Here is a 25680-nt window from a genome sequence, read left to right on the forward strand (position 1 = left end):
GGTTTTGGACTGTTGTGTTTGTATTTTCATTGCTTCCTTGTACTTTTTTATTTATTGTTTTATTTTCTAGTTGACCCATTCATTGCTTAGCAGTATGTTTTTTAATCTCTACAGTTTTGTGTTTTTTCCAGATTTTTTCTTGTTGGTTTTAGTTTCATAGTGTTGTGGTCAGGAAAGATGCATGGTATAACTTCAATCTTCTTGAATTTGTTAAGGCTTGTTTTGTGGGCTAATGTGTGATTGATTCTGGATTATGTTTTCTGTGCCCTTGAAATGAATGTATATTCTGCTCTTTTAGGATGAAATGTTCTTTTTTCTTTAATTTTTTTTATACTTTATTTATTTTTGAGCCAGAGAGAGACAGAGCACGAGTGGAAGAGGGGCAGAGAGAGAGAGGGAGACACAGAATCTGGAATAGGCTCCAGGCTCGGAGCTGTCAGCACAGAACCTGAGGCGGGGCACAAACCCACAAACCATGAGATCATGACCTGAGCCGAAGTCAGACGTTTAACCGACTGAGCCACCCAGGCACCCCATAGGGTGAAATGTTCTGAATATATCTGTTAAATCCATTTGGTCCAGTGTGTCATTGAAAACCATTGTTTACTTGTTGATTTTCTGTTTAGAGAATCTGTCCCTTGATGTACATGGGCTGTTAAAGTCCCTTACTATTACTTTATCAGTTATGGATTAGTTCTTTTGTTTTTGTTATTAACTGTTTATGTATTGGGTGCTCCTTTGTAGGGTGTATAAATGTTTACAGTTGTTATATCTTCTTGTTGGATTGTCTCCTTTATTATCATATAATGTTCTTCTTTGTCTCGTTACAGTCTTTGTTTTAAAGTCTGTTTTGTCAGATATAAGTATTGCTGCTAGAGCTTTCTTTTGACATCCATTGGCATGATAGATATTTCTTCATCCCCTCACTTTCGATCTGCTGGCATCTTTAGGTCTAAAATCAGTCTTATATAGATGAGTCTTATTTTTTTTTTAATTTTTTAATGTTTATTTTGAAAGAGATAGAGCATAAATAGGGGAGGGGCAAAGAGAAGGAAACAGAATCCAAAGCAGGCTTCAGGCTTTAAGCTGTCAGCACAGAGTCCAATGTGGAGCTTGAACCCACGAACCATGATATCAAGACCTGAGCCAAAGTCGTATGCTTTTTTTTAAAATTTTTTAATTTTTGAGACAGAGAGAGAGACACACACAGAATGAGCAGGGGAGGGTCAGAGAGAGAGGGAGATACAGAATCTGAAGACAGGCTCCACATTCTGAGCTGTCAGCACAGAGCCTGATGCGGGGCTCGAACCCACGAACTGTGAGATCATGACCTGAGCCGAAGTCGGACGCTTAACCGACTGAGCCACCCAGGCGCCCCCAAAGTCGTATGCTTAACCTTAGACTGAGCCACCCAGGTGCCCTTAGATGAGTCTTATTTTTTATCCATTCTGTCACCCTATGCTTTTTGGGAGGAACATTTAGTCCATTTACATTCAAAGTAATTTTTGATAGGTATTGTCATTTTATTGTTTTGTGTTTTTTTCTGAAGATTTTTCTGTGATTCTTTCTTGTTTTTCATGGTTTGCTCATTTTCTTTAGTGATATATTTGGATTTCTTTCTCTTTATGCATATTTATTAGTACTTTTTGGTATATGGTTACTATCAGGTTTGTGTATAACCTCTTCTGCATATAGCAGTCTGTATTAAGTTGGTGTTACTTAGGTCTGAACCCATTTTTTACTCCTCTCCTCTCCTCTCTTCTCTCCCATATTTTAGGTATATGTTGTTATATTTTACATCATTTTATTTTGTGAGTCCCCTGCCAAATTTTTTTACAGAAATATTAATTTTTACTGTTTCTGTGTTTCTTACCTTTATACTATCATTTTTGATCTCTCCTGTATATTCAAAGAGTCCCCTTTAATATTTCTTGTTTAACTGGTTTAATGGTCATGAACTCCTTTAGTTTTTGCTTGTCTGGAAAGCTCTTTATCTCTCCTGCTATTCTGAATGGTAGCCTTCTGGATAGAGTATTCTTGCCTGCAGATTTTTTACCATTCAGCACTTTGAATATATCATGCCCTGCCTTCTGGTTTGGAAAATTTCTGCTGAGAAATCCCCTGTTAGCCCTGTGGGTTTTCCCTATTAAGTTAGCTAACTTCTTTTGTCTTTCTGCTTTAAAATTTTTCTTTATCACTACATTTTGCCAATTTAACTATAATATGTTTCGGTGTGTATCTACTTTTTTTGATTTTGATGGAAATTCTCTGTTCCTCCTATATCTGATTTTCCTTCCCTAGGGAAGTTTTCAGTTATTATTTCTCCAAATAAATTTTCTCTCCCCTTTTTTTCTCTTCCCTTTGGACACTATAATTCGGATTCTAGTATGGTTGATGAAGTCACTATTTTCCATAAGTCCATCTTCATTTTGTATAATTCTTTTTTTCCTCTTTTTTGTTCAGCTTATTTTCTGTTGTTCCGTCTTTTAGGTCATTAATTCGTTCCTCTTGCTTCTTCCAGCCTGCTATTCATTCCATCAAGTGTGTTTCTCATTTTGTTTATTGAGCCCTTTATCTCTGCTGTATTATTACTTATCTCTCTGTTAAGGGTCTCACTCATGTCTTGCACATTTTTCTCAAGTCCAGTGAGTATCCGTATGATCATTGCTTTACATTCTGTGTCAACTATGTTACTTAGATTTATTTTGCCTTGATCTCTGGCCATGGCTTTTTCCTATTCTTCCACTTGGGATCAGTTTCTCTGTCTTCTCATTTTGTTTAAGTCTTTGTGCCTGTTTCTGTTTGTTAGGGAAGTCAGCATCAGTATCCTATTCTTAAGGTTAATGGCCTTATGAAGAAGTTTTGTAATGCCCTGCCATGTAGTGTCCCCCGTTCTCCAGGGTTGGCATGTCAGGAAGTGCCTCCGGTATGTGTTGTGTGCACCCTGCTGTTGTGTTCTGGCTGCTCTATCCTTTAGGCCACTTGTTTGCAGAAGCTTTACTTGCCTGCTGTGGGCAGTGTTTTGGCCCTGGCCTCATCGTGGCGAGTGCTAGCTAGGTGTGCTCTGGTCTCCTTATGAATTGAGACCTGGTGCCGCTGCTGCCCAAACTGAGGTCCCACCAAACTCCTGGGTTGAGAGACTTGGTAGGGGCAGAAGTTTGTATTCTCTTGTCAGGAAGGGGGCCCACCTTGCTGGGACTGAGGCAAGTGAGACCCCAAAGGACAGTTCCACCTGAGCACCAGAGGGTGGGGCTTAGTGTAAGCAAGTTAGATAGCCAGTGGTGGCACTGCGCTGGTACCCTCAGGTGGCCCTGTGCTTAAGCTGAGGTGCAGGGGAGGGAAATGGAGCCTGTCATTTCCTTTGTTCCAGGAGGGATTTCTCTGTGAAGGCTGTCTCTCTGGGACAGCCTCAGAGGTGAGCAAATAAACTCCCCATTGTGTGCCCAGCAGTTCTTCAGATTGCAGTTTCCATGCTGTATGCCTGTAGGTTGTTTGCATGCATTCTCTCCAAGAACAGCACAGTGTCCTTGGGGCTCTATCCCAGAGAAGCCTCTGACCATTAAAATTCCAGGCTTTAACCCTATTAGTTGCAAAGACTCATGAAATTTGGCCCTTCTCGCTTTCCAAGCCAGTTGCTATGGGGATTCATTTTCCCTATGTGCTAGTCTGTCTTTTGCCCTGCTCTGCAACTGTGGCTCCCTCCTCACTTCAGTGGCCATGATCTGTTTCTCTCCCAAACTGTGTCTCCACACTTTCTACCTTCTTCAATGTGGCCTCTTCTCTGTGTTTTGTTGTGGAATTTGTTTTGCCAGTCTTGAGGTCACTTGTGGGATATTTAGGATGATTTGATGGCTACATGGTTAATTCGTGGGACAGGGTGAGCCTAAGGTCCTCCTACTGTGCTGCTGTCATCCAGTCTTGATCTAGAGCAACAGCTTTTAAACCTTTTTTGTCTCTGTACTTCTTTATATTCTTTAACATTACTTAAAATTAAGAAACATTACAAATCGATATATCACAGAACATATTTTAAATGAAAAATAATTTCAAAAACATGGCAAGAATATTAGCATTGTTTTACGTATTGTAAATGTATTTAATGTCTAGCTTAATAGAAAACAGCTGGATTCTCGCATCTACTTTTGCATTTCTGTCTTTTGCAATATTCTATGCAGTGTAGATTTTGGAAAACTCCTATATACTTGAGAGAAAAGGGGAAAAGGCAAATAATTTCTTACTATTACTATAAAAATAATTTTAATATCGGGACCTGACCCCCCTATACAGACTTCACAGACTACACTTAGAGAACTTCTGCTTTAGATCAAAATGAAATTGGATCCTAATCCTGCCCTTGATCTTCCTCTCTTAGTTGGATATTCTTAGGGGCCATTTCTGTTAACCTCTGTAACTCACCAAATTCCAATTCTGGAATCTACTCCTGGGTATCTTCTGCTATGAATAGCTTTCGAACTGTAGGCTTTGGTTCTTTTGTGCCCTTCCTTTCTTTTTAAAATTCATTTAGATGCTACCAACTAGAAATGGCAAGACTTGCAAGCTATGTGACCTTAGGCAAATTTGTTAACATTTTTTAGTCTGTTTCCTCATTTGTAAAACAGGCAGAGCAATACCAACTCATAAGGCTTTCTTCAGAATCCAATAAGATAGAGGCATATTCAGTTGCTCATTTTAGTATTACTGGATGTTTGTGAAAAATAGTATATTTTTCCATTTTTGTTGGAATATGTTCCAATTTTTTTGCATAAATTTTGGACAGGTTTGATTAAATATGCAAAATATATTTAAGTTTATTTATTTTGAGAGAGAGAGAGAGCAAGGGAGGAGCAGAGACACAGGGAGAGAGAGGATTCCAAGCAGGCTCGGCTCTGTCAGAAGACAGCCCCATGTGGGGCTCAATCCCACTAACTGTGAGATCATGACCTGAGCCAAAACCAAGAGTCATATGTTTAACTGGCTGAGCCACCCAGGTGCCCCTAAATATGCAAAATATTTTAAGTTCAATAAGATGTGGGTTTCCCTTGTTTATTAATTACTCTAGAGAGTGACTTGTTTTTTCACTGCCCCCTATTTTCTTCTGGCTAGTACTTGGCCTTCTTAAAGCTAGGTCCTTCACAAGGAAATGAATGGGATTTGAAAACACAAAGGTCAAAATGTCCTTCCTTCTCTGAAAGTGTTTATAATCTTGTCCTTAAACTTCCTAGAAACAAATAGAAAGATGCTGTGTAAAAAGATATGTATAAATATTATGAGAGCATAGTGTGGGAGAATACCCAGTTCTGTAGGCAGAGAAGTAGAAAAAGGAAAGGAAAAGGATTCATTTGTACATTATTTCTCACTCACTGATTTTAACAACTAGAAGAAAAATTAAGTGCCCCGGATTTGTTTATTGAGTGAGTCTAGGTGCTAAACCCTATTATGGGTGATATTATGTAATAGTAGAAACATGGACTTGGGTAGAATTTGAGTTCCCTCTGGCTCTTCTCTTTACTGGCTCTAACATTGAGTGAATTTTTAACTCATCAATGACTAAGTTTTTTTAGATATGTAAAATGAGAATAAATAAATTTATAGGATTACTGTAATGGTTGAAAAAGTTAATGTAAATAGAGTACTAGAGGGGCACCTGGGTGGTTCAGTCAGTTAAGCGTCCAACTTCGGCTCAGGGCATGATCTCACGGTTCGTGGGTTCAAGCCCCGCGTCGGGCTCTGTGCTGACAGCTCAGAGCCTGGAGCCTGCTTCAGATTCTGTGTCTCCCTCTCCCTCTGACCCTCCCCTGCTCACGTTGTCTCTCTCAGAAATAAATTAAAAAAAAAAAACATTAAAAAAAAAATAGAGTACTAGAACAGATTGGCACAGGGATGCCTGGGTGGCTCAGTAGGATAAGCATCCAACTTCGGCTCAGGTCATGATCTCACAATCTATGAGTTTGAACCCCTTGTTGGGCTCTGTGCTGGCAGTTCAGAGCCTAGAGCCAGCTTTGGATTCTGTGCCTCCTCTCTCTTACCCTTCCCTGCTCACACTCTGTATCTCTTTCTTTCTAAAATAAATAAACATTAAAAAAATTAAAAAGATTGGCCCATAGTAATAATTAACTGTAAGAAAGGGAAAAGATATTACTTCCTTGATTATACTAACTGCTAGTAGTCATATAGAGAGCTTTCGTTTTAAAATAATTGACGAAGATTCTATAATATGGAAGACTAATTTTATCTTTTTTTATTCCCTTGTTATTGTTATATAAAGCACATTTTACTACTTTGACTTGTCTTAGGAGAAGAAATTGATAAAGGGACAGATCTTTTAGCAGGTAAAATGCATTTTACCTAAATTCCACATTAATAATTTTTTTTAATGTTTATTTAGTTTGAGTGAGAGAGAGAGAGACACACACACAGCACGAGTAGGGGAGGGATAGAGAGAGAGAGGAGAGAGGAAATCCCAGGCAGGCTCCACACTGTCAGCACAGAGCTCAGTGTGGTGCTCAAACTTGTGAAACCATGAGATCGTGACCTGAGCTGAGATCAAGAGTCCAATGCTTAACCCACTGAGCCACCCAGGAGCCCCCACATTAATGATTTTTTTCAAAGTACTGTTTTCCTCTTGAATTCATCATAGACGCCTTCTTACATGATATTGCTAGAGAAACTAATGGATATGGAAATATGTAAACTTAAACCTCATTTAGAAAAAAATTGTTGATACCACCAGGTACTAGTTATTTTATATACTTTTGTAATCTTTAAATTTGTTTTAATGTTTATCTATTCTTGAGTGACAGAAGGAGAGACAGAACATGAATAGGGGAAGGGCAGAGAGAGGGAGACACAGAATCCGAAGCAGGTTTCAGACTCTGAGCTGACAGCACAGAACCCAACATGGGGCTTGAACTCACAGAACATGAGATCATGACCTGAGCTGAAGTCAGACACTTAACCGACTGAACCACACAGGCACCCCTACATTTATAATCTTTTTCTTTAATGTTTGTTTATTTTGAGAGAGCATACACACACAAGTGCACATACACGCACACAATTTGGGGAGGGGTAGAAAGAGAGAGAGAGAATTCCAGGCAGGCTCTGGACACTGTCAGCACAGAGCGAGTCAAAGGGTCAGATCTCACAAACCTTGAGATCATGACCTGAGCTGAAGTGAAGAGTCCGACACTTAACCAATTGAGTCACCCGGGAGCCCTCATTTGTAATCATTTTTGAAGGATCTAGTTGCTAGTGTATAGGGACATAAACTTGTAAATTGCCTGGTTAACTTACAAACAGAAGACTGCTCATATTTTAATGTTGAAAGATTTGCTCAAATAAATCAGTCTCAATTTGTCCTTTATGAATTTTGTGTCAAAACCAGTGTCAGGTTTTATAGTAAGTTCTAAATATTATTGCATTCTAGGGCATTGATTATTGAAAGCTAAGTCTTTGAACCATCAGTGAAAATAATCTCTACTTTTTTTTGCATACAGAAAGTATAGAAAAAAGAATAAAAACCTTTCTTTGCCCTTTTTTGTCAATGAGGATGTCAGAGAGATAGTACTGCTAATGAAATGTGTACACAGAAGGTAAATACACATTAAGGCTACAGGGAAGAACTAAATTGGAATGCTATGCTTAAAATAAGAGACTTATGCTACCATTTTTTAATTTCCAGGTAAAAATAAAATCTGATTGTCAAAAATGACCTTTTTGTTTTCTCTTGATAAACGAATTCACATATTTGGAAGCAGTTGGAACCACAAAGGAGGGTCTATTTTGAACTCATTATGAAGAATTTTAATGCTCTAGGCACTTTTAAATCTATTAAATTAAATGTTCTCACTGTAATTTAATGTTGACTTCTCTCCCCTACCCCCCAATATTTGAAGTTAATTATTGTAAAATACATTCTGGAATTTAGTAATAATGAATTCGTACCCATTTTACCGTCTCTTAACTACTCATAAGTTCTAGAGACCCTTGGTGAGTGCCATTAGGTTTTCTTTCCTCTTGATTGTTTGCATACCTGATGACTTGGATTTTAAAGTTTCAGCCTATTATTATGAAAACTGTTATATAAATGACCATGTAGTCAGGTCCATAAACCTGTTCCAAGGTATGATAAAATCAAATTGATTTTCAAGCATTAGTTCAAATTCTATAATAAATACTTCTTCTCTTCTCTTCTCTTCTCTTAGAGAGAGAATGCATGCAAGTGGGGCAAAGGAGCATGGGGGGGAGAGAGAATCTCAGACTCCATGCTTAGCACAGAGCCCAGCATGGGGCTCGATCCCACAGCCCTGAGATCGTAACCTGAGCCAAAATCAAGAGTTGGACTCTAAACCAACTGAGCCATCCAGGTGCCCCTATTTTTAGTTTGTATATATAATAATCATCAAATCTTAACTGATACTCACATATTTCAAATGCTATTTGTTGTAAGAATGAAGTAAGATTATAGGTTTTTCATATGGAATTTAACTTTTTTTTTTTTAAATAAAGAAATCACATTCACAGAGATGGGCTAACAAGATGATTGGGTACTAATTCCAAAAGATGTGTGTGTACCTATGTTTATTTCAGCATATTTATAACATCCAAGATGTCAAAGCAACCTGAGTGTCCATTGATAGTTGAATGGATAGGGAAGATGTGGTATAAATTCACAGTGGAATATTAACTCAGCTTAAAAAAAAAAAAAGAATGAAATCTTGCCATTCATGACCACATGGATGGATTTAGAAGGTATCATGCTAAATGAAATAAAATAGAGAAAGACAAATACATTATTTCACTTATTTGTGAAAACTAAAAAACCAAAGCAAGTGAACAAACAAGTGAAAACCAGAAATAGACAAATACAGAGAACAAATTAGTGGTTGCCAGGGGGGTGGGGAGTTGTAAATACAAGCAAAATAGGTGAAGAGGATTAAGAGGTCCAAACTTCCAGTTATGAAATAAATAGAAGAAGATTGTGTGACAAAATTTTCATTGAACTGAATTTTTTAAATTTTTTTTGTTATTTATTTTGAGAGAGAGAGAGACAGACAGACAGACAAAGTGTGAGCCGGGGAGGGGCAGAGAGGGAGACACAGTCTGAAGCAGGCTCCAGGCTCCGAGTTGTCAACACAGAGCCCAACACGGGGCTCGAACCTACGGGCTGTGAGATCATGCCCGAGCTGAAGTCAGATGCTTAACTGACTGAACAACCCAGGCTCCCCTTCACTGAATTGTAATACTGAGTTTGGTTCTCTTGTCTGTTTCTTTTACACTTTAAGAACATTACTTAAAGTTGCATGGAAATTTTAGTATAGTTTATCAGCACTCCATTTAGAAAGGAAAGTTCAAATTATTCTCCACTGTAATTAAGAAACATTTTAGTGTTTAAAGTATTTTGGATGTCATAGATGGCTGCATACTTGCAAAGACCTTTATGTATAGATAGCATTTAAGAAGGCAAGTAGAAGGTCTGACTAATTTGACCTTCATTCCCTTTGTAAGACTATTGATCAATAGCCACGATTTGTTTGTTTGTTTGTTTGTTTATTCTGAGAGAGGGGGGGCATAAGTGAGCCAAGGCAGAGAGAGGGGGAGAGAGAGAGAATCCCACGATGGGCAGAAAGGGAGAGAAAGAGAGAGAAGCAGCGCTTGAGCTCAGCTGATGTGGGGCTCGAACTCAAAAACCATGAGATCATAACCTGAGCCAAAGTCTGATGCTTAACCAACTGAGCCACCCAGACACCTTGGCCATGATATGTTTAATACTAACTGGTAGTTAGTAGGCTTTTCTTTAGTTTGAGCTTACATTCTAAACAATTGTTGTATGCTCTTTCTTGTAATTACATAATTTAATGGAATATTGCCTAAACCAATGAAATATTAACACCTAAAGAGAGTCATTTCTGTGAAAACTTTGGAAAGACTTGATAAAGGCAAGTTGCTTAAAAAAATACCCCTTGAAATTGGATGTAAGAAAGACATCTAAAAGCCTGTAAAGGTCATTCAAATCTTGAAGAGTTTGGTATTCATTGCCTTACAGGTGTTTTTTCTTTCTTTCTTTCTTTCTTTCTTTCTTTCTTTCTTTCTTTCTTTCTTTCTTTCTTTCTTTCTTTCTTTCTTTCTTTCTTTTTCTTTCTTTTTCTTTCTTTTTTTTTAATGTTTTCACATTTATTTATTTTGAGAGAGAGAGAGAGAGAGAGAGAGAGAGAGAGAGAGAGAATGGGGGAGGGGCAGAGAGAGAGGGAGACACAGAATCCAAAGCAGGCTCCAGGCTCTGAGCTTACAGCACAGAGCCTGACACAGGGCTCGAACTCATGGACCGTGAGATCATGACCTGAGCTGAAGTTGGAAGGTAAACCAACTGAGCCACCAGGTGCCCTGCTTTACATGCATTTTCAACTTTTCCCTTTATGCTTAAAGAAATTGACTAGAAATTGTAGAGTTGGTGTTGGCACATGGTTTATGTAAGGAATGTGTTTCATGGCCTTTGTCTCACAGCAAAGGATTGGTAAGCACATTTGAATGTTTAAAAATACTTACAGTACATAGGTATACTTTTTCTCTTTTGTGATTTCCTGTATTACCAACTTGATTAGCTGACTGATTGATTTACCAATTCTTATTTTTATTGAACATACCTTATACTTTAGACATTTTTCTTGAACTCTAAAGAAAGTTATGGGACTGAAGCACTTTTTCAAGCTTTAACATGGAATTTGTAATAAAATTGGCTTAATACTGGAATTTCATAGTTATGACCACTTGTAGGTATAACAACAATCATAAAATTTTGTGTTCAAGCCATTTCCTTTAAGAAGACTTCATGGTTCCCTAGGTTTTGGGACTCTCTTCTTTTTAGCATTGTTTGTCCCTCTTTAAAAAACAAACAAACAAACCAGTGGCTTCCTTTAATTTTCCTCTTCCAAGGAATTAGTTGATGCTTCTAAGGATGATGCTTGATCCAGTTTAGTGGCTTCATATATAGAGTTGTTAAAATATTTCATTTTCTAGTGAATGTTAGACTAAAATGTGGATCACTTCAATTATAGCTTACTTGGAAAATTAAAAGGGAGGCATTTTCTATTTATGTTTATTTTACTTCTTGGGGATCTGAAAATACCTTTTAAAAATTAGTGGCAACAGGATTGGCCTACGCTCAGATCTTAGGAGGCACAGTGCCCAGAGAGGGCCCCAAAGCTCTTTTGCTGGCTGCCTACACTGGAGCAGCTGACTAACCAGATGCAGAGCACATTGATCTGGTAATAACTGCTTTCATCTTGGAGCAGAGCAAGTTAACACAATTTAGATCAAGAGCCACATTAGAAGATCCTGACCTCAGGATAACCTCTTATTTCCTACCTTTGAAATGGAACAATTCCAGCCACTTCCTAACTTCTAACCACAAAATTGCATGGGAGCCTATAGTCATATCTAGAGATTGTGACCTTCTGACTTTCTTTACACTTTATACAGATGGATTTAGAATAATAAACGTAACAATAGTTTTAACCTACTGTTCTTTGTTGAAAAGAGAAACAATCCTTCCCCTTCTCTATCTTTTTTCCTGTTGAAATATATATATATATTTTAAATTTTAAATTTTTTAATGTTTTATTTATTTTTTGAGAGACAGAGACAGCATGAGCAGGGGAGGGTCAGAGAGAGAGGGAGACACAGAATCTGAAGACAGGCTCCAGGCTCTGAGCTAGCTGTCAGCACAGAGCCCAATGCAGGGCTCGAACCCACGAACCGTGAGATCATGACTTGAGCCAAAGTTGGACACTTAACAGACTGAGCCACCCAGGCACCCCTAAATATATTTATTTTTTAACATAAGCATTTTAATTTTAACATTTATTCATCTTTGAGGGAAAGACAGAGTGAGCAGGGACGGATAGGGAGAGAGGGACAGACAATCTGAAGCAGCTCCAGGCTCCAGTTGTTGGCTCAGAGCCTGATGTGGGGCTCGAACTCACAAACCATGAGATCATGACCCGAGCCAAAGTTGGATGCTCAACCAGCTGAGCCACCCAGGCGCCCCTCCTGTTGAAATATTTCTAGATCATTCCTGTAGGTACAGTACAGATGAAATAGACCTGGGACTGTGTTCGTAGACTCATCTTTTTCCAAAAAAGCATACCAGAATATGACAACTCTATTTTCTACTAGACAGCAGATCATTGTTTCTTAATATACACATTTTCTGCTCATTGCTCTTGGTAAATCTAGGCCACCCATTATTCTCCAAATAATACTACTAGGTTTCATTGAGCTTTATTTGCTAGAGATTTCAACTTTGTTTCAGTTATGATGCATAGGACAGAATAGATAATTTCACATATGGAAAGCTATAAGTTACTGTATAGATAAGAGGGACTGAGAATTGTGAGCAGTTAAGTCATAAACTATAAAGACTTTTCTAGCCCATTCTTTTTTGGGAATGACATTATAGGAACAATCCTGAATCTATAGTAACTCATTAAGTATAATTCACATATTTCTTACTTCAACTATTAGTAAGAAATTGAAGTGCTAACAATGAGAGCACAGAATATTTATTGAAAGAAATAACTACAGAATTGAGAACTGCTGTTTTATTTTGTAAGTCTTCCTGATACCAAAGGAACTACCACTGTGAAAGAAATCTCTGTGCTTGACTCTTGGAAGACATACTGATTCAGAACAAAATAAGGAGGAAGAGCAACAGTCGTTAAAACTGTCATGAAATGAGAGGAAAGAATGAAATATAGAGGTAAAAAATTGAGGTGTTTTATAAATATTATAGTTTTGTTGATTTATGTATTAGTAGCTATCTACTGAGAAAAAAACAGCAAGACTCAGATATGTACACAGTGTCCCATCCTTTGGAGTTGTGTACCTTCCTGGTGACTGATGGCATTGAGCCCCCTATAATCTTGGCTAAATCCTCATAAGACCACGGATACATATTTACTATTTCTGAATGTCCAGAGTTATGAGTATTTTTGTTCCTGGTAGTGCAAAAATAATTGATTTATATAAGGATCAAATTATGGATCTTAGCCTTAGCTAGTTAGTTTAAACAAGCATGAGTTACCATTAACTGACTTTTTTTTGGATAATAGAATTTAAAAAGCGGCTTATAATTCCCCTTTTCATTTTCCAGAGATGATTTTTACTTTCTTCATGTCTGTTAGTCCTATATGTTGCAATATACTGATATAACATCAGATCTTATATAATATATAATGTTATTATAATGTCAGTGGCTGTAGTTTATAATACTTAAAACTATGGGAAGGGCGCCTGCTTGGCTCAGTTGGTTAAGTGTCTGACTCTTGATTTTGGCTTAGGTCATGATCTCCTTCTCCTTTGTGAGTTCAAGCCTGGTGTTGGGCTCCCTGCTGACAGCATGGAGGCTGCTTGGGATTCTTTCCTTCTCTTTCTCTGCCCCTCCCCTGTTTGTGCTTTTTCTCTCTTAAAAATAAATTAAAAAAAAAAAAAAAAGAACTATGGAGCTTTTCATATGGTTATTTTTCTTTCCTTTATTTGAGAGACTGCCTTATACTGCCCATAAAAGTAATGACAGAAATGGCTTGCTATGTAGGAAGGTAACATCTGTGTTCATACAGTAAATGAGTGTGGTCCTTTTTTCTGATGGAATGTGTAACACTTGACTTCCTCAAAAAGAGTTTATTGATAATTGTAAATAGCTTTATTCAAAAATACACTGGCTAGGGGCGCCTGGGTGGCTTAGTTGGTTAAGCGTCCGACTTTCGCTTAGGTCATGATCTCGCGGTTCGTGGGTTGAAGCCCCACGTCGGGCTCTGTGCTGACTGCCAGCTCAGAGCCTGGAGCCTGTTTCAGAGTCTGTGACTCCCTCTCTCTCTGACCCTCCCCTTCTCACACTGTCTCTCTCTCTGTCTCTCTCCTAGAAATAAATAAAACATTAAAAAAAATACACTGGCTAGATCTTTTGAGAGCATGCCAGCTGCATGCTCTCCTGTACCCCTCGTAGCTATGCCTCATAAAATTGAAGAAATCAAGGACTTTCTGCTCATGGCCAGGCAAAAGGATGCCAACTCTGTAAAGATCAAGAAAAATAAGGATAATGTGAAGCTTAATCCTTGATACATCGTTCATCACAAGAGAAAGCAGAGAAACTGAAAGAGTTTCTGCCCTCAGGTTTGGCAGTGAAAGAGCTAAAATGAACCTGGCACACTGATTTGAAGTGTATTAAAATTCTTAACACACACACACACACACACACACACACACACACACACACACTCAAAACACCGGCTAGTCTGGAAAGGCTGGATAGCGGTGCAAGGATTGGTAGAGGTCTTTCATCCTCATTTTGTCAGAAATCTCTTTAAAGAAGTGTTGAAATATAACCAGGAATATTTGAAAAATTTTCCTAACCATTTGCGGTATTGAGTCTGGAATTTGTCTTTATGATTCTCTCCAAGGAGAAATGTTCACAGGCCTACTGAAGGAGGAAGGAGGAATGTTCGCAGGGTTCCTGCAGAGGTACTATTTATAGTATTATCTACTTTGTATAAACCTAGTTTTAAAAATACTTAAATTGTCAGTTAAGATATCCTCATTAGGAAATATATATTTTTTTAAGTTTAGTTATTTTGAGAGAGAGAGTATGTATGAATGGGGAAGGGGCAGAAAGAAAGGGAGAGGGAGAGAGGCCTAAGCAGGCTTCTCCCTGTAGGTGCAGAGTCCTGTGCGGGGCTGGAGCCCCGAACCAGGAGACAACAACCTGAGTCAAAATCAAGAGTTGGATGCTTAACCGACTGAGCCATCCAGATGTCCTGGAAAGAATTTGTTAAGCACATTTTGTTATTAACAGTAAATGAAATTTATTACCTTATAGGTAATTTGATATTGCTAAAATTGCTTTAAGGTGTGGTTTTCTTTCTTTCTTTTTTTTTAATGTTTATTTTTGAGTGAGAGAGACTGAGTATGAGCAGGGGAGGGGGCAGAGAGAGGGAGACACAGAATCTGAAGCTGACTCCAGGCTCTGAGCTGTCAGCACAGAGCCCGATGCAGGGCAGGCTCAAACTCAGGAACTGTGATTATGACCTGAGCTGAAGCTGGACGCTTAACTCACTGAGCCTCCCAGGCACCCCAAGGTGAGGTTTTTCATTTGAAATAGATGATCACACATGCTTTGACTTATTTTACTCAGAATATTATGTAAGTTTATTAAAATTAAAAATTATAAAGACAGTTTTTGTATTTCACTTGTAATCTGCACATGAGCCAATTTATTTGTGAGCAGATTACCGTAAAGAGCACATAGATTTTGAATTTCTGTTTTGTCAGGATTTACTTAGTAGCTTAATGACTCTTGGATGAGTTACTTAAGTTTTGAGCTTTTGTTTTCTCGTTTGTATAACAGGAATGGTAAGTAGTTATACCTTTTTACCTCATGGAATCATTTTAAAAATCAAATAAGATGAGACTGCTTATAAACTCCATAGGGCTATGTATACAGTGGTGCCATTCATATTATTTTTAACTGTAAATTGGTAAATGAATTATGTACACATGGCTATTAATACATATCTCCACTTTGGTGAGAAAAGTGATTTTAATTTAATATTGAATGATAGATTTTAAAGCTTTATAAATGCTTTTGGATAAAAGGGTGCATGGGTAGCTCAGTCAGTTAAGTGTCTGACTTCAACTTCGGCTCAGTTTATAATCTGACAGTTTGTGAGTTCAAACCTAGCAATAAGCTCTGTGCTGACACTTCAGAGCCTGGAGTCGGCTTCGGGTCTCCCTCTCTGCCCCTCCCCTGCTTGCACTCTTGTCTCTCTCAAAAATAAATTTAAACATTAAAAGTAATGAAAATGTTTATGGATAAATACATAATAAATATGAATATAACATATAGACGTCAGAGGATTATTAAACGGACAAAAGTATTTGAGTCAAAAAGGCAAAAGTTGGCTTCTGGAAAAGGTTTTATCATAACCAATTGATACTTTTTGCAAATGAAGCACCTTCCTTATATACCTTGTTCTATCTCCTGTTTGTGATGACCTCATAAGTTCTTAAATGTATTTAGAAAGCTTTCATGGATGAGACTAAAGGTAGTACAGAATTGCCAGCATTTTCCCTGAAAGGGAGAAGTAATTTGCTAATTTTAATTTTTTTTTTCAAGGTAGGTTTTGAACTTTATGCTTGCTGTATTTCTTCTTTTTTATTATTTTTTTTAAAAAATATTTATTTTTGAGAGAGAGCTAGAGACAGCATGAGCGGGGGAGGCTCCTCCTCAGAGAGGGAGGGAGGCACAGAATCTGAAACAGGCTCCAGGCTCTGAGCTAGCTGTCAGCACAGAGCCCGATGCGGGGCTTGAATCCACGAACCGCGAGATCATGACCTGAGCCGAAGTCGAACGCTCAACCGACTGAGCCACCCAGGCGCCCCTTTTTAAATTTTTTAAAATGTTTTATTTCTGAGAGAGGGAGAGGCAGGGGGGAGGGGCAGGCAGTGTGAGCAGGGGAGGGTCAGAGAGAGAGGGAGACAAAGAATCTGAAGCAGGCTCCAGGCTCTGAGCTAGCTGTCAGCACAGAGCCCAACGCGAGGCTTGAACCCACGAACTGTGAGATCATGACCTGAGCTGAAGTCGGACACTCAACCGTCTGAGCCACGCAGGCGCCCTGTTTGCTGTATTTCTTGAGAGTACCCACCAAGAGGTTTGTTGCAAGGATATTTTTAAAGCAGAAGGAAGTAAGATGGAAAGAAACAGAACATTATAAAAAACAAGTATAACATGGCCAGATGATTTAACATATGTATATTGGAGTTCCTGAGTGTTATGGTCTGAATATTTGTTTCCCTAGATTTCATGTTGAAATCCTAATGCTCATTGGGATGGTATTAAGAGGTGAAGTTTTGAGGATGTGCTGAGGTCATAAGGGTGGAACTTTCGTGCATGGAAATAATGCTTGTATAAAAGAGCTCCCCAGAAAGCTCCCTCACCCCTTTCATCAGGAGAGAATGCAGTCAGGAGTCTGCAGCACAGAAGAGGGCTCTCACATGATCATGTGGCATCTTAATCTCAGACTTCTAACTTCCAGACTGTGAGAAATAAATTTCTGTTATTTGTAAGCTGTCCAGTCTATGGTATTTTGTTATAGCAGCCTGAACAGATTAAGACATTGATGAAATGGATAGGGGAAGGGAGCAGAAGCAGTATTTGAAGAAATAATGGCAGTTTTTCAAAATTGTTAAGACCTCATACCACTGATAGAGGAAACTCATTGAATCCAAAACAGGATAAATAACAAACACTTCGCCTTAGTGCTTTGGAAACTTTTTTATAGCACCACAAACCAAAATAAATATTCTATTTATTAAGTAGTCAACAGTTTAATAGTAGGAATTATTACTGTGTCTGTCTACTGTTGCTGTTATTTTCCTGAGCACATAGTTCTAGATCACAGTGCTGAAACCCACATGTAAACAAAAAAAAATATTAAAACACAGAAGGGGCAAAAGACATATTACTTACAGAGAAATAAGAAATTTCAAAATTTACTTTTCAATCAACTATGTAAGTCAGAAAACAGTAGAATGACACCTTTAAAGCAGTGAAATAAAAAACTGACAAGTAATTCTATACTCACTGAAAATATCCTTCAAAAATAAAAATGAAATAAATACATTCTTGAATAAACAAAAGCTGATAGAAGTGTGGCATATCCACACTTCAGGAAATATTAAGGAAGTTCACCAGGCTAAAGAAAAAAATTATCGGGGTGCCTGGGTCACTCAGTCGATCGAGTGTCCAACTTTGGCCCAGGTCATGATCTCACGGTCCATGGTTTCGAGCCCCGCATCAGGCTCTGTGCTGGCAGCTCAGAGCCTAGAGCCTGCTTTGGATTCTGTGTTTCCCTCTCTCTCTGCCCCTCCCCTGCTCACTCTCTCAGAATAAAATAAAGACATAAAAAAAATTTTTTTTAAAAAGAAAAAAATTCTCAGGGGCTCCTGGGTGGCTTAGTTGGTTAGTGTCTGACTCTTGGTTTCAGCTTGGGTCATGATCTTGCATTTAGTGAGTTTGAGCCCCATGTCGGGCTCTGTGGGTGCTAATAGTTGGAGCCTGCTTGGGATATTCTCTCCTCTCCCTCTCTCTCTCCCTCTCCCTCAATGAATAAACAATGAAAAAAATTATTTAAAAAATTCTCAGAAGCATGATGGAATGAAGAGTGGTGGAGTAGCTAAATATGATGGGCAAGGCTATTAACTTCTTAAACCAGCAATTCTAACAATGTCCAGTTTTCCATTGGAAATGTTATATTGGAAAATACTATAACATGTGGAAGTAAATTACATGACAGCAATAGCAAAAAGAAGTAAATAGGGGTGTCTGGGGTGGCTCAGTTAGTTAAGTGTCTGACTTCAGCTCAGGTCATGATCTCACAGTTAGTTCGTGGGTTTGAGCCCCATGTTGGGCTTTGCACTGACAGCTCAGAGCCTGGAGCCTGCTTTGGATTCTCTTACTCTCTCTGCCCCTTCCTCACTCACGATCTTTCTGTCTCTCTCAAATTACATAGAATAATAAATATTTAATAGAAAAGAAAGGTAGAATCAAAGGACAGAAAACAAGGGGACAAATGGGGTAGACTTAAACTCAACTACATCAATAATTGAATGCAAATGGACTAAATGCCCCCATGATAAGACAGATATAAATAAAAACAAAGTCCAACTATATGCTGCTTACAAAGCATAAACCCAAGTTCAGGGTCAAAAAAGGGGAAAAAATGTGTCATGCAAATGTTAACTAAGAAATGGCTCTTTTGACTATACTAATAGGAGATATAGTGGTTTTAGCCAAGAAACATTACTGGAGATAAAAAGGGATAATGTTAAAAGGTTCAGTTCATTAGGAAGATATAACAGTTCTAATTTGTATACACCTAATTACATAGCTTCAAAATATATAGCATAAAAATTGAACTAAAAGAAAAAATAGACAACTCCACAATTATAGTTGTGGATTTAATACACCTCTCTCAGACCTCCCTGATACAAGTAGACCAAAAAAAAAAAATCCATTTAAAAAAATGAACAGTTACCCTTATCTCACACCAAATACAACAAGCTATTGACAATGGTTAATGGTATTAAATTGTAAGGCTAAAAATATAAAACTTACAGAAGAAAAATACAGGAAAATAATTTGTGATTTACTGGTCCTAAAAATTTCAGGACATGGAGAACCAACCATAAAATAAAAGGAACAAAAGAGAGCCGAAGGCAAACCATAGAACAAAAAAAATCTATTTGTAATATATATGTAATACACAGGGCCCCCACATAGAAAAGTCTCTATTTAAAATGGACAAAAGATTTGAAGAAGCTATATGAATGGATCCTAAGCATGTGAAAAGGTGGTCAACATTGTTAGTCTCTATGAAAATACAAATGAAAATGACAGATGTCATCAGAATGGCTAGAATTAAAAAAAAGATAGAGAAAACCAGTGTTTATGATGACATGGAGTAAACCAGAACATTTTATTTACATTGCTGGTGGGGATATAAAACTGATAACACCCCCTTTGGAAAACTGACTGTTCCTTAGAAAATTAGAGACCCATGACCCAGCAAAAAGATGTGAACCAGAATGTTCATTGGAACTTTAATCACAGTATTCAGAAACTGTACATAACTCAAGTGTTCATTAAAAGGCCGATGAAGAACATGTGGTATAACCATACAGTGGAATACTCTTCAGCAACAAAAAGAAACTGGATGCACACGACAGTGTGGATTAATCTCAGAGTCTTTATGCTGAGTAGAGAAGTCACACATGTAAGAGTAAATACTCTGATGTGACTCAGCTTACATGTAATTTCTGAAAATTGCACTTCCTTAAGGAGCTGACAGGAAGCTGCTAGTGAACCTGCTTGATCACCTTGCAACACTGTGACCTCTCTCTCAGTGCACAAAGTTCAAAAAACAATTATTTTTTAAGTCACCATCTCTTGATTAAGTGGTGCTTCATGGAGTTCTAGGATTCCGTGGAACTCCAGTTGAAAAAATCTGTACTGGTAGTTCTAATTAGTAAAACTAATTGATGATGTGTTTATTTCCTTGCATAACTGGAAATAATGTGAATTTTGATTAGATGTATAGGGTATACATCAGTGAGTCCTTGTCCTCTCAGGATCTTTTGGGAATGAATAGCATGCGTTATTAATGATAAATGTCTGAAGTTTGTCTTTTTTGGCTAATATACCTTGGATGGTGAGAAAATACATCTAGAACATTTGGTTTATGGTGTGGAAATAATTTTTGTTAGTATTCACCTCCCCCTTGTCCCCTACAGCAGCAATACATGAGTGGTGAAATGAATTTCTTGAAAACTAAAACTGCTCTTGTGTTTAGTGTCTCCACATTAGTATTGTCATCACTATGGGCTACATTTGACTGCTTTATTTGTTTTTTGGTTTCTTTAACACTTAAAATTTCATTTTTATATTTTTTATTTTTAGAGAGATAAGAGAGCACATGCAGATGGGGGAAGGGCAGAGAGAGAGAGAATTTTAAGCAGGCTCCATGCTTAAGCACGGGATCAACACAGGGTTTGATCCTATGATTCTGGGATCATGACCTGAGCCAAAATCAAGAGTCAGACATTCAGCTAAGTTACCCAGGTGCCCCTTGACAGCTTGTGTTCTGGAAAACAATTTTTTTGTTATTTACATTTTTTCTGAAAGAAAAAAAAATGTCATGCGATTAGAACAGGGTTCAACAAGTTATAGGCCTAAAGCTAAGAATGGGTTTACATTTTTAAAGGTGGTTTTAAAAAAAGTTGACAGACACTGTATGTGGCTTATAAAGCCTAAGATATTTATTATTAAGTAATTTACAGATAAAATTGGCTGACACCTGAACTTGAGAATCTTCTAATATATTTACTTACAGTTATTTCAAAAATGTGCTGTATTTTGTTTAACTGTTTTGATGTAAGAAAGCAGAATTTCTCATAATTTTAATAGCATTGTTGAATATAATTATTTTATATAGTTCAGTGGTTTTTAATATATTTACATTTGTGCAGTCATCACCATAGTCTTTAGAACATTTTCATGACCATCCAAAAAAACCCTTGTATTCTTTCCCAACCTCTCCCATCTCCTGCCTTAGGCTTGTAAATGTTGAATGAAATTATTTATCACATCAGTGTAAAATGAACAGAAATGAACTAAGGTTAATATTTATGCTATTTGTTGAATAAATAAAACTACAAAGGAAATAAAAATAGAAGCTTAAGAAACCAAAATACTAAAGAATTGATACAATAGAAGTTGATAATAAAAATTAAAGTATATTCTGAGGTAATACCCTTAAGTAGTACATTAGATTATTAATGTGGTAGAGTTCTCTCAGTAATTCTTAGAAGTCCTTGAAAGAACTCATGAAATCATAGTTTAACTTACAGCATTTTTTTTTTTTTACCCTAGTGGTTTATGGAATTAGTGCTGTGTTCTATAATTGATGACATCTTAGATTTGGTGGAATATGGTATGGTTGAAATGATGTTTTTATAAGTCAGCTATTCCAGAGGAAGATTCAGAACTTTTCAGGCAATAAAAATAATAAAAAAAATTTCTTAAGTTTATTTATTTGAGAGAGAGACAGCACAAGTGGGTAGGGGCAGAGAGAGAGGGGAGACAGAGAATCCCAAGCAGGCTCCCACTGTCAGTGCAGAGCCTGATGTGGGCGGGGCTGTAACCCAGGAAGGTGACATCATGACCTGATCCAAAACCAAGAGTTGGAGCTTAACTACTGAGTCATTCAGGCGCCCCTCAGGGGATAAAAACATTAAATTTAATCACTGGGAAAAGATTTGGTTTAAAAGAAAAAGCTACTTACGCTTTGAAGTAATAAAATAGCATTCATCTAAGATTTTAGCAATTCGGACCTTTCATTAATCCACATTAATCTTGTGATGATTTTTAGAATACGTGAGAGTTTAAAGTTTGGAGTATTAAAATAGATGCCCTTATTTTAGTGTTCATTATTTATATAATTTCCCCAGAGGTCATTAGAAAAATCAAATAGCCTAATTTAACTAGATTTTTCTGGTTCTAAATATTTGCAGAATATTATCTTAAGTACCTAGAGAGGAGAAATTATATAGGTGGTCCTGGCTTTTAGGGTGTTTTCTGTCAGCCTCGTACTCCTCCTTTGAAACTTTATTTTGTAGTGTAGCAGCTGAGACCCTACAAACTGTGTTTCTCTTTTGCCACCTGGTTCTCTATTAAATTCGGCTAATAGGAGAATGGGAAATAGGAAAGCAAGAGGAGGCATAAGGGATTTGCTCCTTTATGTTTACTTCTCCCTATCAATATCTTCATAGCAACAGGAATTCACCCTGGCAGGAATAGGAGTGGCAAGTGGCTCCAGTTTGCATTTTTCACACTCAGAACCCTCATCAAATCTCCTTCTAGATCCCATCAGCTAGCCTTTTGTTCCCTATCAGTTATCTCTGTCTTAGCTTTGCAGGGACCCTCCTACAAGTTCTTGGTTCTTAGTGTTCTTTGAAGAGTGCTTTATTTTCAGAGATCTGGACCCCAGTTTTATAGGGTTTTTCCAAACCACTGAGTTTTAGTAATTCACTTCTTCCCCCTCCCCTCCCCCCCTCAGCTCTGAGGGTCCTAGCTGCTTCCTGTAATTACTATCTTTGTGATTATCTGAGTCCTCATTTTTGCCTTTTCAGTTCTTCAATTGCTGGTTAACAGTGTATACTAAATTCTTGCTAAAATTACTGGTGTGATTGCTGTCTTTTGACTAATACGTGACTAATAACACTGGTCAAAATATTATTAGTCCTGGAGACTAAAGTCCTGGAGGTAAGACCAGTCCTCATTTAGTAGTTACTGAACCTCTGCAATGTGCTGGGCCTTTCTTTGTTCTCTGTATCCTCTATCGGAGGTCCTCCCTTATCTGTTCTCCCACAGCTGCTTGAGATTACATCATCATTACACTTCATTGTCACTACCTGCTTTTCTAGATTCTCACCTCTAGGCCAGTAATAGTCTTTTGTTTCTTTGTCCTTAGTTTCAAACAGGATTTCTATATACTGTATGTTCAATAAATGTTTTAATTAATGAACATGCTTGAAGATACAGTTGTAAAGGGCAAAAGTCATGACAATTACCTTATGAAGGGAAGGAACGTATTTTGATTATTTTTGGCATCTGAAGCTACTCAGATATTGTGATACTTAAGCTGATATTAATACAGCATCACCGATTATTTAATACTCTTCTAAAAGTTATATATGTGAGGCTTCATTTGGGCTTTCTGGTTCAGTTCGAGTTCCGTTGTTTGTGAGGCTGAATATGCCTTATCTCCCTAGCTTTTCACTAACTCTTGTATAAATCTATTCCAGGGAAGAATCCAGATCCATTCATCATACTTCTCAGGATATCAGATTTTACCTGTCATGTATAACATTTAATTAAGCATTTAAGCTTACCTTTTCTTTCTACCTTCATTGTGCTCACAGAGTGAACCCTGTACTTCAGTGTACTTTAATTATTAGTGTATTATTAATCCTTGATACAGAGCTACCCAGAGGGTTTCCAAGTCTTCTAGCTATTTTGATTGCAATATACTTTCTTTCCAGTAGTTAGAGGCGTAACCCTGGCCTATACCTTTCCCAGTTTCGGGCCCTTACCTTCATCGTGGTACACCTTATTGGCATGCATGTCATTCCTATCGTTATACCCTTTATTGCAGGCTACCTCCCCCCTCAGTTTAATTCAAATAATTTAAGACTGTTTTCCAAAATGAGAGATTTGGGGACATCTTTCTATTCCTGTTTCTTATTTGTAGTAGAGGATTTATTGATCAGCTATATGGATAATATGAATGTCTTAGTTGACAATACTGAGATTTTAGGGAAAAAAGTAAATATTTCCCTGAAATTTCTTTATACTTATTGAGGGTTATAGATTGTTTTGCTTCTTCTTCCAGAATTTTGATGGAGATTTGGTCATTTGGCCTTTTCTTTATTTGCTTTTTAAATTTTTATGTTGTTAAATGTGTTTAATCCAGTGTAGTTAACATACAGTGCAATATTCATTTAAGGTGTACAGTACAGTTATCCAGCAGTTCCATACATTACTCAGTGCTCACGACAATTGCACTCCTAATCCCCTTTACCTGTTTCACCAATCCCCTCACCAACCTCATTTCTGGCATCCATCTGTTTGTTCTCTGTAGTTAAGAGTCTCTTTGGTTTGTCTGTCTGTCTCTCTTTTTTACCCTTTGTTTCTTAAATTCCACACATGAGTGAAATCACATAATCTCTCTCTTTCCCAGACTAGGTTATTTTGCTTAGCATTATACTCTCTAGCTCCATCTATGTTTTTGCAAATGGCAGGATTTCATTCTTTTTTTATGGCTGAATAATATTTCATTGTATGTTGTATATTGTACACACACACACAAACACACACATATACACACCACTTATTCATCCATTCCTATATGATGGACGCTTGGGCTGCTTCCATAGAGTATTGTAAATATTCCAATAAACATGGGGATGCATATATCCCTTCGAATTACTGTTTTTATATTCTTTGGGCAGATACCTAGTAGCACAATTATTGTATCATAGGGTCTATTTTTAATTTTTTGAGGAAACTTCACAGTGTCTTCCACAGTGGATGCATCAGTTTGCATTCCTACCAATAGTGTATAAGGGTTCCTTTTTCTCCACATCCTTGCCAACACTTGGTGTTTCTTGAGTTTTTGATTTTAGCCATTCTTATAGGTTTGAGGTGATGTCTCATTATGGTTATGATGTCCATTGCCCTAATGATGAGTGATGTTGAGTATCTTTTCATATGTCTATTGGACATCTATATGTCTTCCTGAAGAAATACCTGTTCATGCCTTCTGCCATTTTTAATTAGATTATTGGTGTTTTAGATGTCGAGCTGTATCAGTTCTTCATATATTTTGGATACTAACCCTTTATCAGATATGTTATTTATAGGTCTCTTCTCCCATTCAGCAGATTGTCTTTTATTTAGTTTTGTTAGGCAACACATCTAGAGGGACCTTGCTACAACCAATGTCAGAGAAATTACTGCCTGAGCTCTCTTGCAGGATTTTCATGTTTCAAGTCTCAAATTTAGGTCTTTACACCATTTTGAATTTATGTTTGTGTATGGTGCAAAAAAGTGGCCCAGTTTCATTCTTTTGGCTATAGATGTCCATTTTTCTCAGCACCATTTGAAGAGACTTTTCCTCATTGCATATTCTTTCCTGCTTTGTAGAAGATTAATTGACTATATAATTGTGGGTTCATTTCTGAATTTTCTAATCTGTTTTATTGATCTGTGTGTCTATTTTTGTGCTAGTACCATATTGTTTTGATTCCTGTAGCTTTGTAATATGACTTGAAGTCTGGAATTGTGATGCCTCCAGCTTTGCTTTGCTTTGTCCAAATTGCTTTGGCTATTCAGGATCTTCTGTGATTCCATACAGATTTTAGGATTGTTCTAATTCTGTGAAAAATGCTGTTGGTATTTTGATAGGGATTGCATTATATCTGTAGAGTGCCTTTGGTAGTGCAGACATTTTAACAATATTTGTTCTTTTAGTCCATGAGCATGGAATATCTTGTCATTTCTTTGTGTTG

At 37.4% G+C, this 25680-nt stretch overlaps 1 protein-coding gene and 1 pseudogene across 4 annotated transcripts in view; both read left to right on the plus strand.

Moving 5' to 3' along the window:
• The window catches only part of CDK17 (cyclin dependent kinase 17), a 111600-nt gene that overhangs the window by 26134 nt on the left and 59786 nt on the right, over positions 1 to 25680 (plus strand). The window contains exon 1 of one of the 4 annotated variants that reach the window (XM_077772209.1): positions 14463 to 14517. The exons of the other annotated variants lie outside the window; for them this stretch is intronic. The gene's annotated coding sequence lies outside the window, so the exon portion shown is untranslated. Of the gene's footprint in view, positions 1 to 14462; positions 14518 to 25680 lie in introns of those variants that run through there. 4 annotated transcript variants of the gene reach the window in all.
• LOC144238456 (large ribosomal subunit protein eL38 pseudogene) lies at positions 14005 to 14195 on the plus strand (annotated as a pseudogene).

Source organism: Crocuta crocuta, unplaced genomic scaffold (genome assembly GCF_008692635.1).
Source record: "Crocuta crocuta isolate KB4526 unplaced genomic scaffold, BGI_CrCroc_1.0 scaffold216, whole genome shotgun sequence".
Lineage (NCBI taxonomy): Eukaryota > Metazoa > Chordata > Mammalia > Carnivora > Hyaenidae > Crocuta > Crocuta crocuta.